Source organism: Leucopleurus acutus (genome assembly GCF_964270905.1).
Source record: "Leucopleurus acutus genome assembly, chromosome: 15".
NCBI classification, from domain to species: domain Eukaryota; kingdom Metazoa; phylum Chordata; class Mammalia; order Artiodactyla; family Delphinidae; genus Leucopleurus; species Leucopleurus acutus.
Genome location: NC_139157.1, coordinates 14,944,127 through 14,958,783, shown reverse-complemented (window position 1 = coordinate 14,958,783; position 14,657 = coordinate 14,944,127).

Genomic DNA, 14,657 nt, shown 5'->3' with positions numbered 1-14,657 from the left:
TTTCAGTTGCTGCCTTTATACTCCTTTGCAGTTTCATCCGTATGGGGTAAACGTTCGACTTGTGCTTGGCCTCATTGGCAATATCACCCCTTCCACGGTGGCCTCTTTACCTTTCCTGGTTGCTACTCCAGATACTTCCTGCCCCTCCAGGGAAACTCTCCCAGATCCTAAGCCTATTCCACATTAAAATTGGTTATTTATTTATTTTAATTTTTAAATTAAGGTATAGTTGATTTACAACATGATATTACAACATAGTGATTCGATATTTTCTATAGATTATATTCCATTTAAAGTTATTACAATTAGGAGGTTGGGATTACATATACACACCACTCTATATAAAATAGATAACCAACAAGGACCTACTGTATAGCACAGGGAACTGTACTCAATATTTTGTAATAACCTATAAGGGAAAAATACATATATATGTACCCCTAACTGAATCACTTTGCTGTGCACCTGAAACTAACACAGCATTGTAGATCAACCATACTTTAATAAAAAATTAATTAATTAAAAAAGTATTATAAAATATTGGCTATGTTCCTTGTGTTGTACACTATATCTTTGTAGCTTATTTATTTTATATGTAGTAGTTTGTACCTCTTAATCCTCTACCCCTACCTTGCCCCTTTGGTATTTAAATTTACATATATTTCCCCTCCACTATGAGGTCTGAAAATAGGTATTGTTTTAGTGTCATCATATAAAATTCTGAAGCCTCTCAAACAGCCCCCAGGTATAAGAAAAAGGCCATTATACCTACAGTCCTATATTTAAACTGGTTTGAACTGAGCACCTCCTGGGTTTTTATTTGCACATGGGATTATCACAGCCCATCCTGCCTCTGCCTCTGTGGTCATTGCACAGGCCCACTCTGTAGCAACATCTTTGTTGTGAAATTGTTCTGTGGCTCTGCCTGCCATTTAATGAGCTCATTTCCTGGTCGTACATCTGCCTCTGAGAGCTTGATCTAGATCTTGTTCGGAAAGTAAATGGTGTGGCAGCCTTGCAGGGTATGGCTGTCACCAAACTGTGACACAAAAAATACCGAGCCCTCGACTCAGATAGGTCAAGTGACCACTAGGAATAAACATTGGCTAAAAATCACAAGAATCTACCATCTGCTTCTTTTATAAGCATCTAAAAATTCTTGGGCTTGCCAATTCAAATGTAGTTTATTTGGGGACTTCCCTGGCAGTCCAGTGATTAAGACTTCGCCTTCCACTGCCGGGGGCGCCGGTTCCATCCCTGGTTAGGGAACTAAGATCCCACAGGAAGCACGATGTGGCAAAAAAAAATGTAGTTTATTTGTCCTTTAAACACAAAGCATTTTTTTTTAACACCTTAAAGCAATAGACATTTATGATTTCACACTGTCTCGGGAAGCTGGAAATGGCTTAGCTGTGTGATTCTGGCTCGGGGTCTCTCGTGAGGTTGCCTTCGGGCTGTCGGTCAGGGTTGTTGTCATCCCCAAGCTCATAGGGAGCTGAAGGATCCACTTCCAGCTCACTGTCTTGGTAACTGGTTAGCATCATCAGTTCTTAGCTGGCTGCTGGCACAAGGCTTCAGTCTCTCGTTTCATGGACCCCTCCACTGGGCTGCTCACAAGATGGCAGCCTGCCTTCCTCAAAGTGACAGATGAGAGAATGATCAAGAGAGTGGGAGCCAGTGGGCGTCCAAGGTGGAAGCAGAGGTCTCTCATATCCTAATCTCAGAAGTGATACCATCACTTCTGCCATATTCTACCAGGCATGCAGTCCAATCCTGATAAAACTTCACATAACATTTTGCCTTGTAGTACTGGTGTTCCAAGGGGTTAATTAATGGAAAGAATATATTATAGATAAGAATATTTAAATAAATAATGTAGACATATATTGAAGCTAAATGCTTTTTTTTTTTTTTCTTTTTTTTAATTGATGGAGCATATAGTCAAAAAGGCTGGAGACCACTGCCCCAGAAAACAAGAAATCCTGCTTTGGAAATATTTTCTAGGTGCCAGGCACTGTTTTTAGCCCTTTATATGCATCCTCACAATTACTCTTCATGACCTTATAAGGCAGGCATTAATATTATTCTTATTGTAGAGTTGAGCAAACCAAAGCACAGAGAGGTTAAACAACTTGCCTGAAGTCACACAGCTACCAAGTGGCTGACCAAGACTCAAATCCAAGTAAACTAACTTAAGAACAGTTCCTCTCCATTCCTCTCAACCTCCTTTCACAATCCAGTTTACCCTTCATTAACAATTCTCTTACACTCTCAAGGACGATACTAGGTCATGGGGAAATAAAAAGTTATGAAATGTGGTCCCATCCTTGGGGGGCTGTGTGATGTGTCACAGTCAGCGGCTAATACCAGTTATGAATTTCTGGTTATAAAGCACAAGTCACTTTCTATGGGCTTGATTGAAGAAGACTGATTTTCTTTGCCTTTAGCAAAGTGGTCTCCAGCCTTTTTAAGGCTTTTCATTCTCTCATCTGTCACTTTGAGGAAAGCAGGCTGCCATCTTGTGAGCAGCCCAGTGGAGGGGCCCATGAAATGAGAGACTGAAGCCTTGTGCCAGCAGCCAGCTAAGAACTGATGATGCTAACCAGTTACCAAGACAGTGAGCTGGAAGTGGATTCTTCAGCTCCCTATGAGCTCGGGGATGACGACAACCCTGACCGACAGCCCGAAGGCAACCTCATGAGAGACCCCGAGCCAGAATCACACAGCTAGGCCATTTCCAGCTTCCCGAGACAGTGTGAAATCATAAATGTCAACTTTTTTAAACTTGAGCATTCAGATCCAATATACATATTTGTACTTATTTATAAATATTATACTTATATTGCTATAGCACTAATATGTTAGGTATATCATATCATATACTCCAATTAGTAATTTAGATAGGATGAGGTTAAATACATGTAAAGAGAGGTTTTCCTGTTTTCTTGCTGTACTTCATGAGTCCTCTGAGAACTGGCCTGTTAGGGGCAGCCCCCCAAGATGCACGTTTGTGCCACTCAGAAAGGTTGCTCTTGGAAAATTCTTGGAGAATCTCAGTCTCAGAATTCTCAAGTTAGTGGGAGATTTTGACGCTAGGGTTCGCCTGGAAGAGAGAATCTGAATGAAAGTGCTGTAGGGATCATATCCAAATGATTCTTTTCAAAGTAAGCAGTGCTCCTCATTTTCTTGGCCTTAAGGACAGTTTAATTTCTATTGTTTCCGCCAATGCTCCCTCTAGAAAAAAAGTCCTCCAGGTGGTGAAGCCTGTAATATAATTTATCTCACCTCTTATTTGTGTGTTATTGCTCCACAGACAAAATCCTCACTTAACAGCTGGTCAAGATATCCTTTATGGACCCCACAGTGGTTGGTGAAATAAATCACTTTTAAGTTTTCCTATTTCATGGTCAAAAAGAAAAAAACAAAAGCAAACAAGAAAAAAAGCCAGATGTGTCAGGTTTATCAAGAGTGCCGTTTCATGCAAGTCAAAATTACAATGAGGTATCATCTCACACCGTCAGAATGGCCATCATCAAAAAGTCTACAAACAGTAAATGCTGGAGAGGGTGTGGAGAAAAGGGAACCCTCTAGCACTGTTGGTGGGAATGTAAATTGATACAGCCACTACAGAGAACAGTATGGAGGTTCCTTAAAAAACTAAAATAGAACTACCATACGACCCAGCAATCCCACTACTGGGCATATACCCTGAGAAAACCATAATTCAAAAAGAGTCATGTACCAAAATGTTCATTGCAGCACTATTTACAATAGCCAGGAGATGGAAGCAACCTAAGTGTCCATCGACAGATGAATGGATAAAGAAAGATGTGGCACATATATACAATCGAATATTACTCAGCCATAAAAAGAAACGAAATTGAGTTATTTGTAGTGAGGTGGATGGACCTAGAGTCTGTCATACAGGGTGACGTAAGTCAGAAAGAGAAAAACAAATACCGTATGCTAACACATATATATGGAATCTAAGAAAAAGAAAAAAAAAGGTCATGAAGCACTTAGGGGCGAGATGGGAATAAAGACACAGACCTACTAGAGAATGGACTTGAGGATGTGGGGAGGGGGAAGGGTAAGCTGTGACAAAGTGAGAGAGAGGCACGGACATATATACACTACCAAACGTAAGGTAGATAGCTAGTGGGAAGCAGCCGCATAGCACAGGGAGATCAGCTCCGTGCTTTGTGACCACCTAGAGGGGTGGGATAGGGAGGGTGGGAGGGAGGGAGACGCAAGAGGGAGGAGATATAGGGACATATGTGTATGTATAACTGATTCACTTTGTTATAAAGCAGAAACTAACACACCATTGTAAAGCAATCATACTCCAATAAAGATGTTAAAAAATAATTTAAAATAAATAAATGGTATGTCAGGAGGGAATACCAGAAAACAATAAATTCCATATGTTTAAAAAAAAAAAAAGAAAGAAAAGAGTGCCATTTCATTGTCCTTGGGCCCTGCCCCGGTTGGGCCCCTCCTCCTCTCTAAGCCCCCCACCTCCACCCCCTCCGAAGAGATGCACCATTACGCTTGCTCCTCCAGGAGTCTAGGGGTTCCAGGACCCTTGGCTTAGGCCGTTAGAGGTCCCAGGAAGAGCGAGGGAGTCCCAGATGAGTTTCCCCCACAGCAAAGTCCCTCCCTCATCCTTAGAGTCCCAGGGCTGGCAAAGGAATTCAGGAGAACCCAAGAGCGGGCCGCTGAAAGTGGTGGGGTCGGATGGGAACAGATAAGGGACTTCAAATCAGAACAGCAGTTTCCACAGCGAATTATGAACCAAAACCAAATAAATTTATAAAGACGGAGTGACAGGACACAAACTGGAACTTTGCAGTTTTAGGAAAGAAAAACCCAAGTGAGGGTCAAGGCCAAACATTTTTACCAGCTCCACACACTTTTCTGAATCCTGACTGTGGCTTGGGTGGGAAGGAAGAGACTCCTGTTTAGTTAGCCACTTGGCTTTGAGTTTTGGACGATAATGCATTTAAAAGGAGCTGCTCTTGCAACTTACGCTGAGAAAAATCAGTAAGAGAAAGATTATCTAATAATAAAAGCAACCATTCTTCACCTCAGCTGCTAATTTGTTCAGACCAAACCCACCTCCTGGATATCAAAGAAACCTGGGAGCCAGAGACAAACGGGAAATTAGTGCCTTGAGCAGTTTCTTTTCAGGAATGGGGAAAGTTCAGTGTCTTCCTGCCCAGACTGGCAGGCAAAAGAGCTATTTACACTGTTGAGATCTTTAAAAATCCTCTGACCTCTTCTCTCGGCCCCCAAAGTCAGGCATAGCATTATTTTGAAGAGAGGCTAAGATGGGATTTTTCTCTGCAAATCTCCAAACTATCCAGAAACCATTTTACTTGAATACAGTGAAACGTGGGAAGTAAAAACTCTCATGTGGACATTTCTGGGTAAGTCTAGCTCCACTGCCCGGGTTGGAGTCTTACTCTGCTAAAATATCAGCTTCAAATATTGGTGGCTGCTAAGTGCTGACTGAGAGCTTTACCGTTACTGGAGTTTTTAAACAACATGGTTATAGGGCTTCCCTGGTGGCGCAGTGGTTGAGAGTCCGCCTGCCGATGCGGGGGACAAGGGTTCGTGCCCCGGTCCGGGAAGATCCCACATGCCACGGAGCAGCTGGGCCCGTGAGCCATGGCCGCTGAGCCTGTGCGTCCGGAGCCTGTGCTCCGCAACGGGAGGGGCCGCAGTGGTGAGAGGCCCGCGTACCGCAAAACAAAACAACAAAAAAACATGATTATAAAGTTATAAGTTTCTTAATCTTGGGGAATGCTTTGCTGCATTACCTTGCATGTTGCAGATGTTTATTAAAAAAGCAAATATATAATAGTCGTTATTAAATATAGGCCAAAGAAGGATGTGCATTTTTTAAAATCCAGAAAATATAAGCCATATAAAATCCAATTTTGTTCCAGTTAAATTTACCCTAGAAATTAGCATTTTAAACCCTAAGTGCCCCCTCCTGTTCTTTCTTTAACTGACCTTTTTTATCTTTCTTTATCTTATAGCTGATATAATATTGCTGGATTTCTGTGTATTTTGCTAACTAAAGCCATGCTAAATGCTGGTGATGAGAGAAGCAGAAAAGGGAGGGACCTTTGCAGAAACTGTTCTTGAGTCTAAGATGTTCCTTGCTTCATTTCTTGTTTGATCTGGTTCCTTTGAGGCCCTTCACAAGCAGGAGAATTTGGAAATGATATTGGCCAGGATAATTATAGGTGGGTCCACAAGTACATTGGCAGATGGAGCTAAGGAGTTAAAAGAGTGTATTTACACAGCAGGGCAGAGTCAGGAAATCTATTGTTTCTGTATTTTATCAAGTCTGATTGTTTCAGAGTTAACAAGCTTAGAAGCAAAACAAAATACTAACACTGAGTTGACATCTAATTTGGCTTAGTTTTCATTTTAAAGGGCATTTCAAGGATGCTGGAAAGTTGAGGAGACTGTAAATTGAATAAAAACAGGTATCTTAGACCTTTATTTTAGCCCATCCAAGAATATATATTTTATTGTTCTTTTTTTAAAAAAATTGAATCTTTTTTTTTTTTTCTTTGCGGTATGCGGGCCTGTCACCGTTGTGGCCTCTCCAGGACTGGGGCACGAACCCGTGTCCCCTGCATAGGCAGGCAGACTCTCAACCACTGCGCCACCAGGGAAGCCCCAATTTTTTTTTTTTTAAGTTAATTGTAGACACAGCAGTTGTAAGAAATAGTACAGGAGAGAGCCCATATACCTTTCACCCAGTTTCCCCCATGGTAACATCTTGCAAAACTGTAGTCTATATCACTCGGGATATTGACATTGATACAGTCAAAGTACAGAACATTCCCAACCCACAAGCACCCCTCTTGTTGCAGTTTTATGGCCATACCCACTCTCTCCTCCCTCACCCCTCCCTAACCCTTGGCTACCGCCAAGCTCTTCTCCATTTCTACAGTTTTGCATTTCAAGACTGTTATGTAAATGGAGTCATACAGTATATAACTTTTGGGGATTGCTGGTTTTCTTTCAGTATAATTCTCTGGAGATTTGTCCAGATTGCTGCACATATGGGGAGTTTATTTCTTTATACTGTTGGGCAGCATTTCATGGTGTAGACATACCACAGTTTATTTAACCATTGAATGTGTTAAAGGATGTCTGGGTTGTTTTTCCTTTGGGGCTATTACAAGTAAAGCTGCTATAAACACTCGTGTACAGGTTTTGGTGTTAACATAAATCTGTAAAGGTCCAAGGTGCAGTTGCTGCACCATGTGGTAGTTGCCTATTTCTTTTTTTTTTTTTTTAATTTATTTTTGGCTGTGTTGGGTCTTTGTTGCTGCGCGCAGGCTTTCTCTATTTGTGGTGAGCGGGGGCTACTCCTCATTGCAGTGCGCAGGCTTCTCAATGCGGTGGCTTCTCTTGTTGCGGAGCACCAGCTCTAGGCACGCAGGCTTCAGTGGTTGTGGCGCGTGGGCTCAGTAGTTGTGTCTTGCAGGGTCTAGAGCGCAGGCTCAGTAGTTGTGGTGCACGGGCTTATTTGCTCCGCAACATGTGGGATCTTCACGGACCAGGGCTCCAACCCGTGTCCCCTGCACTGGCAGGCGGATTCTTAACCACTGCACCACCAGGGAAGCCTGCAAGTTGCACACTTTTTAATGTATTTATTTGCCATCTTTATATCCTCTTTGGTGAAGTCTCTTCAATTCTTTTGCCCATTTTCTAATTGGATTGTTTGTTTTTTTGTGTGTTGGGTTTTGAGAATTCCTTATACAGGTCTTCCTCAACTCACAATAAACTTATATCCCAATAAACCCATGGTAACTTGAAAATATCATTGGTCAAAAGTGCATTTAGGGCTTCCCTGGTGGCGCAATAGTTGAGAGTCCGCCTGCCGATGCAGGAGACACGGGTTCGTGCCCCGGTCTGGGAAGATCCCACATGCCGCGGAGCGGCTGGGCCCGCGAGCCATGGCCACTGAGCCCGAGCTCCCGGAGCCTGTGCTCCGCAACGGGAGAGGCCACAACAGTGAGAGGCCCGCGTACAGCAAAAAAAAAAAAAAAAAAAAAAGTGCATTTAATACACTTTACCTACAGAATATCATAGTTTACTTCTAGTCTAGTCAGTGCAGCTTCCTGCCACCACCCAGCATCACAAGAGAGGCAGGTACTACGTATTGCTAGCCTGGGAAAATATTAAAATTCAAAATTTGAAGTACAATTTCTACTGAATGCATGTCACTTTCGCACTATCATAGAGTCCAAAGATTGTAAGTCGAACCATCATAAGTTGGTGACATCTGTACATCCATATACTAGTTCTTTATTGGATATGTGGTTTGCAAATATTTTCCCCCAGTCTGTAGCTTATCTTTTCATTCTCTAACTGGGTTTTATGCAGAGCAAAATTTTTAATTTTGAAGAAGCATAAATTTATCAGTTTTTCTTCTCATGGATCATGCTTTTTGCGGAAGCCTATGTCCCTAAGATTTTCTCCTATTTTTTTTCTAAAAGTATTACAGTGTTATGTTTTACATTTAAGTCCCTGATCCATTTTGAGTTAATTTTTTTAAATAAGATATGAGCTTTAGGTCAAGGTTAATATTTTTACCTGTGAATGTCCAATTGTTCCAGCATCATTTGTTGAAAAGGGTATTTTCCCTTCACTGAATTGCTTTTGGACCTTTGTAAAAAATCGGTTGTTCATATTTGGATGGGTTTACTGAAATTGTTACAAAATTATTTTACATTTATTTTAAAAGCATATTATAGCAAGTCAACTTAAAAGAATACAAAAGAAATGTTAGATGAACTTAGCTGCCTTTCTTCAATTTATTCCTAGTTAAGATGTTTATCAGTTCACACTCTGATTATTTTCATGACTAAAGGCATGTGGGTTTTGGCTGACCAAATATTTTTCTATAGTGATTAAATTCTATATTTAAGAGAAAATATTCAACATTTCATAACCTAATGGTTTTCTCCCTAGGAATATGATAAGTAGTATATAATTGAATATAGATAATTTTATATTTATCTGTAACTATATACTGGAATAACCATCTTCTTTGGCATGATTTTAAAAAATACAGTCTCACTATAAGATATTCCCACTGTAAAACAAAATTCATTATGCCGTGAAACCCTACGTTGAACCCGTTCCAGGTGGATTGATTTTCTTGGAAGGATTAGATTGAATATATGTAATTATGATGATTCCAGAGCATAGACCTTCGCCTCCCGTAATGTCATTTAAAAACTGTGCTAAAAGGAAATTGCTTTTCTCCCACATCCTTGCTTATTACAGTTGACTATTAATTCCCATCAGGAAGCCAGGTGGCATCAAGAAAATCGGTTCAATTTCAAGGCCCTGGAGCAGTGGTTCTCAACCTCTGGCTACACATTAGCATCACCTGGGGAGATTTTTACAATCCCAATACCCATGCTGCAGCCTGGACCAATTAAATCAGAATCTCTGGGGTTAGGATGCAGGTATTAGTATTTGTTAAAGCTCCCAGGTTATTCCCGTATGCAGCCAAGTTTGAGAATACTGCTCAATTGTTAGGTCTCTTCTTTTGTTTATTTCTTTATGAAACTTTATATTACTATAATTTATCACTCAATACTGTGAATATAGTGTACTGGGTTGTCATAATATACTATGTGAACTTATATCTTTCAGGTTTCACTCTTCCTTGGATAATTTAAAAATTTCTAACATTCTTTTTATTCTGTTGGCAAGAGTAATACATATTCAATGAAGAAAATTTGGGGAAAAAACAGGCAAGCATAATGAAGGGGAAAAAAAATCATTTTAAATTCTATCATCCAGAAAGAATTATTGTAACATTCTAGTTTTTTTTATTAGGCATATACACATACATTAACATATATATATATATATATATATATATATATATATATATATACACACACATTCACCTTTTATTCTTTCAACGTTGAGATGATATTGAAAATATAGCTTTATATGTTATTTTAGAAATCTCATAAATAAATGCAAAAATTAGTATCAATAGCAGAAAGTGTGAAATCAGTATTGCTTTGCAACTGTCATAATTTTTACACTTTCACACACCTTGATCTGGGTCATGGATATAAGCAGGTAAGTCATACCCTTTAATAAGCATTTTACATTGCTACAAAACAACATTTAAGGCGTATGACTATACTTCCCATAATATTTTCCCCCTAAGTTGACAAAGTACTGCTATCATATGTAGTTTTGGAATTATGCCAAAAATGCATCATTACCAGCCAAACTGATGACTATTGTGTAAAGATAATAAAGTTAATTTTTTTTCTAAATCCTTCAACTACTCAGACTAGAATAAGAATATGAACCAGGAAAAGCATATAAAGTGAATATGTTTACTAAATGTGACTTATTAAATACAGAATGGAATTGCGTTCCTCTAACTCAGACTCAAATGCCAGTTGAATTTTTATTCTCTAGATTTCAATGGGAGGAGATATGTATGCATATATCATGAGCATATGCCTAAATCTTTGCATTACAAGGGAAAAAACTGATACATATTCACTATTAAATATTTAGGAAAGTCATAAACAACAAAAAATTTTTTTTTTCTTTTTGGCCGCACTGCATGGCATGTGGGATCTTAGTTCCTCGATCAGGGATGGAACCCGTGGAAACGAGTTCCACACTTCCCCCTGCAGTGGAAGCGCGGAGTCTTAACCACTGGACTGCCAGGGAAGTAACCCCCTCAACATTTTTTAAAAATAAAAATCGCCTGTAACTTCTGTTAGATGCAACAACTCTATATAATTATGAATGCATCTCAGTATAATTATGCTGAGTAACAGAAGTCAGACAAGGAAGAGCATATAGTAGATTATTCCATTTCTATGAATTCCTATAAAATTGTGGAAAATGCAAATTATTCTATAGTGACGGAAAGCAAGTAAACGGCTGCCTGGGAAGGCAAGATGGGGAATGGGAGGGGCTGAACAGAGGGATTACAAGGACGCACAGAGATGTTTTTGGGTGAATGGTTATACCTATTAACTTGATTGTGGTGACGATTTCAAGGATGTAAACATTTGTCCTAAAACCCATCAAATTGTACACTTTAAATGTGTGCAGTTCCTTCTATGGCAATTATACCTCCATAAAGCTGTCAAAACAATAAAGGACTGTTGGCAACTTCCAGTCATGGAATTTGTTCTGTAAAGTTTTGCTTGAAATCCTGGATATTGCAGTCACTTACTGGATATTATTTTCACTAACCCATCATTTTTACTCAGGAAAGCACCCCATAATTTCACACTCTGAAATAATGAGTGTTTCAAGTTCTCCAACAGAAAGGAAAATTCAAATATTTTACTCATGATTTCTTCCATAGAATTGTCAAAGAGCATAATAACATTCAAAACAACATATCAAGTGATTGTTTCACTTTTCAAAGTTACCATTGACTCTACTACCTCTCCTATAAATACTGCATTTGTAGGAGTGACAGAAGTCATTAAAAAACAAACAAACAAAAAGCAGCTGATAGACTTGAGATCAATCCCAATACAACTGAGATCAATTCAAATACAGAATCTCAGGACAACATCTGAGATTTGGATGGGAGCTCTATAACATGGGATAAGATAGTCAACCTCTCTTCTATACAATTTTAGTAATTCTTTAGATCAAGCATTGGTCTTTTCATTGGGTTCTTAATCACACGCAAAAAATAACTGAAGTATTTTTTAATGTCAGAGACAACATATAACAGATCTAAGATTAAAAATTCATAAAGGTATTCAAGTTAATAGGGGAACATAAAAATCTCTCAATGATTTAAAATGTATGTCTCTATAATGTCTATTTTTCCAGTAAGCAATGTTGACTTATGAAACCAGTTTCCAGCTTTGAAAACCCCCAAGCATTTTTCCTGGCACTCAACTCAATAAAAGTTTGTCGAATTAATAAGTCAAAATATTTTTTTAAATGTTGGATATTTACAGGACCCTTTGAAGAATTTGTGAAGGGATTTGAAGTTGTTGGATTATGGTAACTTGATCTGCCCTGGAGTGCAGAAACCTTCCAGATAACTTCAGGCACCCTCCATAAATGTATCCTGAGAAACTCTCCCTCCATATTGAGCACATCATTTACTGTATCTGCGTTCTAGTCACTCCATAATAGGTGGAGAGCAGCCCAACTCTAGAAAAATGAGAAGCCAAAGCTCTATGGGCTTACTGGGGACTACATTTCAATAGTATTCATTTATTTGTTTACATTTAGACACATTTTGAACAAAGTGGTGGGAGCTATGTTAAATCAGTTTTCTGTAAATAATTGCTTCTGGAAAGCCTTCCACAGTGGCTGGAGGGGGAACAAAGGTATATGTATATATAAATGACATGAATGAAAGAACTAACTGTCCCCTTCCAACACCCCACCTCCGCAACCCTCAACTCGGCTCCCTCGCTTTGTTACCTTAGAGTAATCTTAGATTTGAGTCAGGAGCCAATTTTAAACCTTGGTAAATGAAATAGATATATGAATAGCAGGCTTTATACTTAAACCCAAAGCAATACATTCCTTAAAGTTAGAAGAATAATGGACTTCCCAGGTGGCGCAGTGGTTGAGAGTCTGCTCGCTGGTGCAGGGGATGCGGGTTCGTGCCCCGGTCTGGGAGGATCCCACGTGCCGCTGAGCGGCTGGGCCGTGAGCCATGGCGGCTTGAGCCTGCGCGTCCGGAGCCTGTGCTCCGGAACAGGAGAGGCCACAGCAGTGAGAGGCCCGCGTACGACAAAAAAAAAAAAAAAAAAAAAGTTAGAAGAATAATATTTGCCTATATACATAATGTATATTTACCGGAAGATGACCTTTGAACTTAATCTGTATGTTGAACTTTTTCTGTAGTTTCTATACAAATATTGGATTATTAGCTACTCATGAATTGAATAAAGTTGTTAATTTTTCTGGTGTTCTAGTTAATAATCAGCAAATACAGGAGAGGAGAGTAAGAGTTGGGCTCTTAGATAACTTGATGTAAGTAATTGCTTCAGAAAAAAAGTAGACTTTTTATTTAGGGAAAACAAGTGATAAGTGGTAGTTTCAAGGGTGAAGAGTTGCCAGTTTTTTTTTGTTTTTTTTGTTTTTTTTTTTTTCTGCGGTACGCGGGCCTCTCACTGTTGTGGCCTCTCCCGTTGCGGAGCACAGGCTCCGGACACGCAGGCTCAGCAGCCATGGCTCATGGGCCCAGCCACTCCGTGGCATGTGGGATCTTCCCGGACCGGGGCACGAACCCGCGTCCCCTGCATCTGCAGGCGGACCCTCAACCACTGCGCCACCAGGGAAGCCCAAGAGTTGCCAGTTTTAAGTGAAATTGTCTGAAGGCAATCGGGAGAATGAATCCATGGGAGAGTGTTGGTTTTAGATTCTGTTTTAATCACTATAGTTATTATTGTGCTTTCAAGGGGTTGTATTAACATACGTGAATTATTTTCAAACATATTTGAAAATGCTTTGTATGCACAAGATGCCCAGCTATGATTCTAAATTTTATTGGCAAATCTCACGTGACCTGCCTTTCTGGAGAAGTAAGCATTAGACATACAAGTTCAGCCTGCTATATGGGCAACGTGTATGTGTTTCTGAGAAATCTCTGTTTTTATGGGAGCATTAACGCTCTCAGGGAAACGACTCTACCACCAACTGCCCCATGGGAGAAGATGTGCGGGGATACCTGCGTCCTGCTATTTGGAAGAGAAAGGGCTGCTGGTGAGAAATCGGGATAACTGACAGCCTTGGACTGAGAAGTGGAAAACAGAGAACAGCTGCCTTCCTCTCCATCGCTGACACTGATGCAAGCAATTCTGAGGGTGTCTCCAAAACTCTGGAAAAGAAAACCTTGATCAGGCTTCCCTGGTGGCACAGTGGTTAAGAATCCACCTACCAAACCAGGGGACATGGGTTCGAGCCCTGGTCTGGGAAGATCTCACATGCTGCGGAGCAACTAAGCCCGTGTGCCACAACTACTGAGCTCGTGAGCCACAACTACTGAAGCCTGTGTTCCATAACAAGAGAAGCCACCACAATGAGGAGCCTGCACACAGCAACGAAGACCCAAGGCAGCCAAAAATAAATAAATGAATTTTTTTTTTAAAAATCTTGTAATAACTTATAATGGAAAAGAATCTAAAAAAGTATATATATACATATCTGAATCACTTTGCTGTACACCTGAAACTAACATATCACAACATTGTAAATCAACTATATTTCAATAAAAATTAAAAAACAGCAAAGCTGAATGCATGATCTGATGAAGAAATATTTTTAAGAAAGAATGAAGCATCTTAAAAAAAATAAAGAGTAATTCCACAGTCTCTGAGTAAGATGGAAAGGATTCTTTGGTCAGTCTAAAAATCAAAGATACTTAATGTGTGTGTTTGTGTGAATCTACAAAGCAGCCTGTTATCCTTAATACCTCCTTATCATGGTGCTGTTTCAGGAAGAATAGGGAGTACTAGAATATGCACATTTCTTTTTTTTTTAATTTAGTTTTAATTTATTTTATTTTTGGCTGCATTGGGTCTTCGTTGCTGCGCGGAGGCTTTCTCTAGTTGCAGCGAGCAGGGGTTACTCTTTGTTGCAGTGCG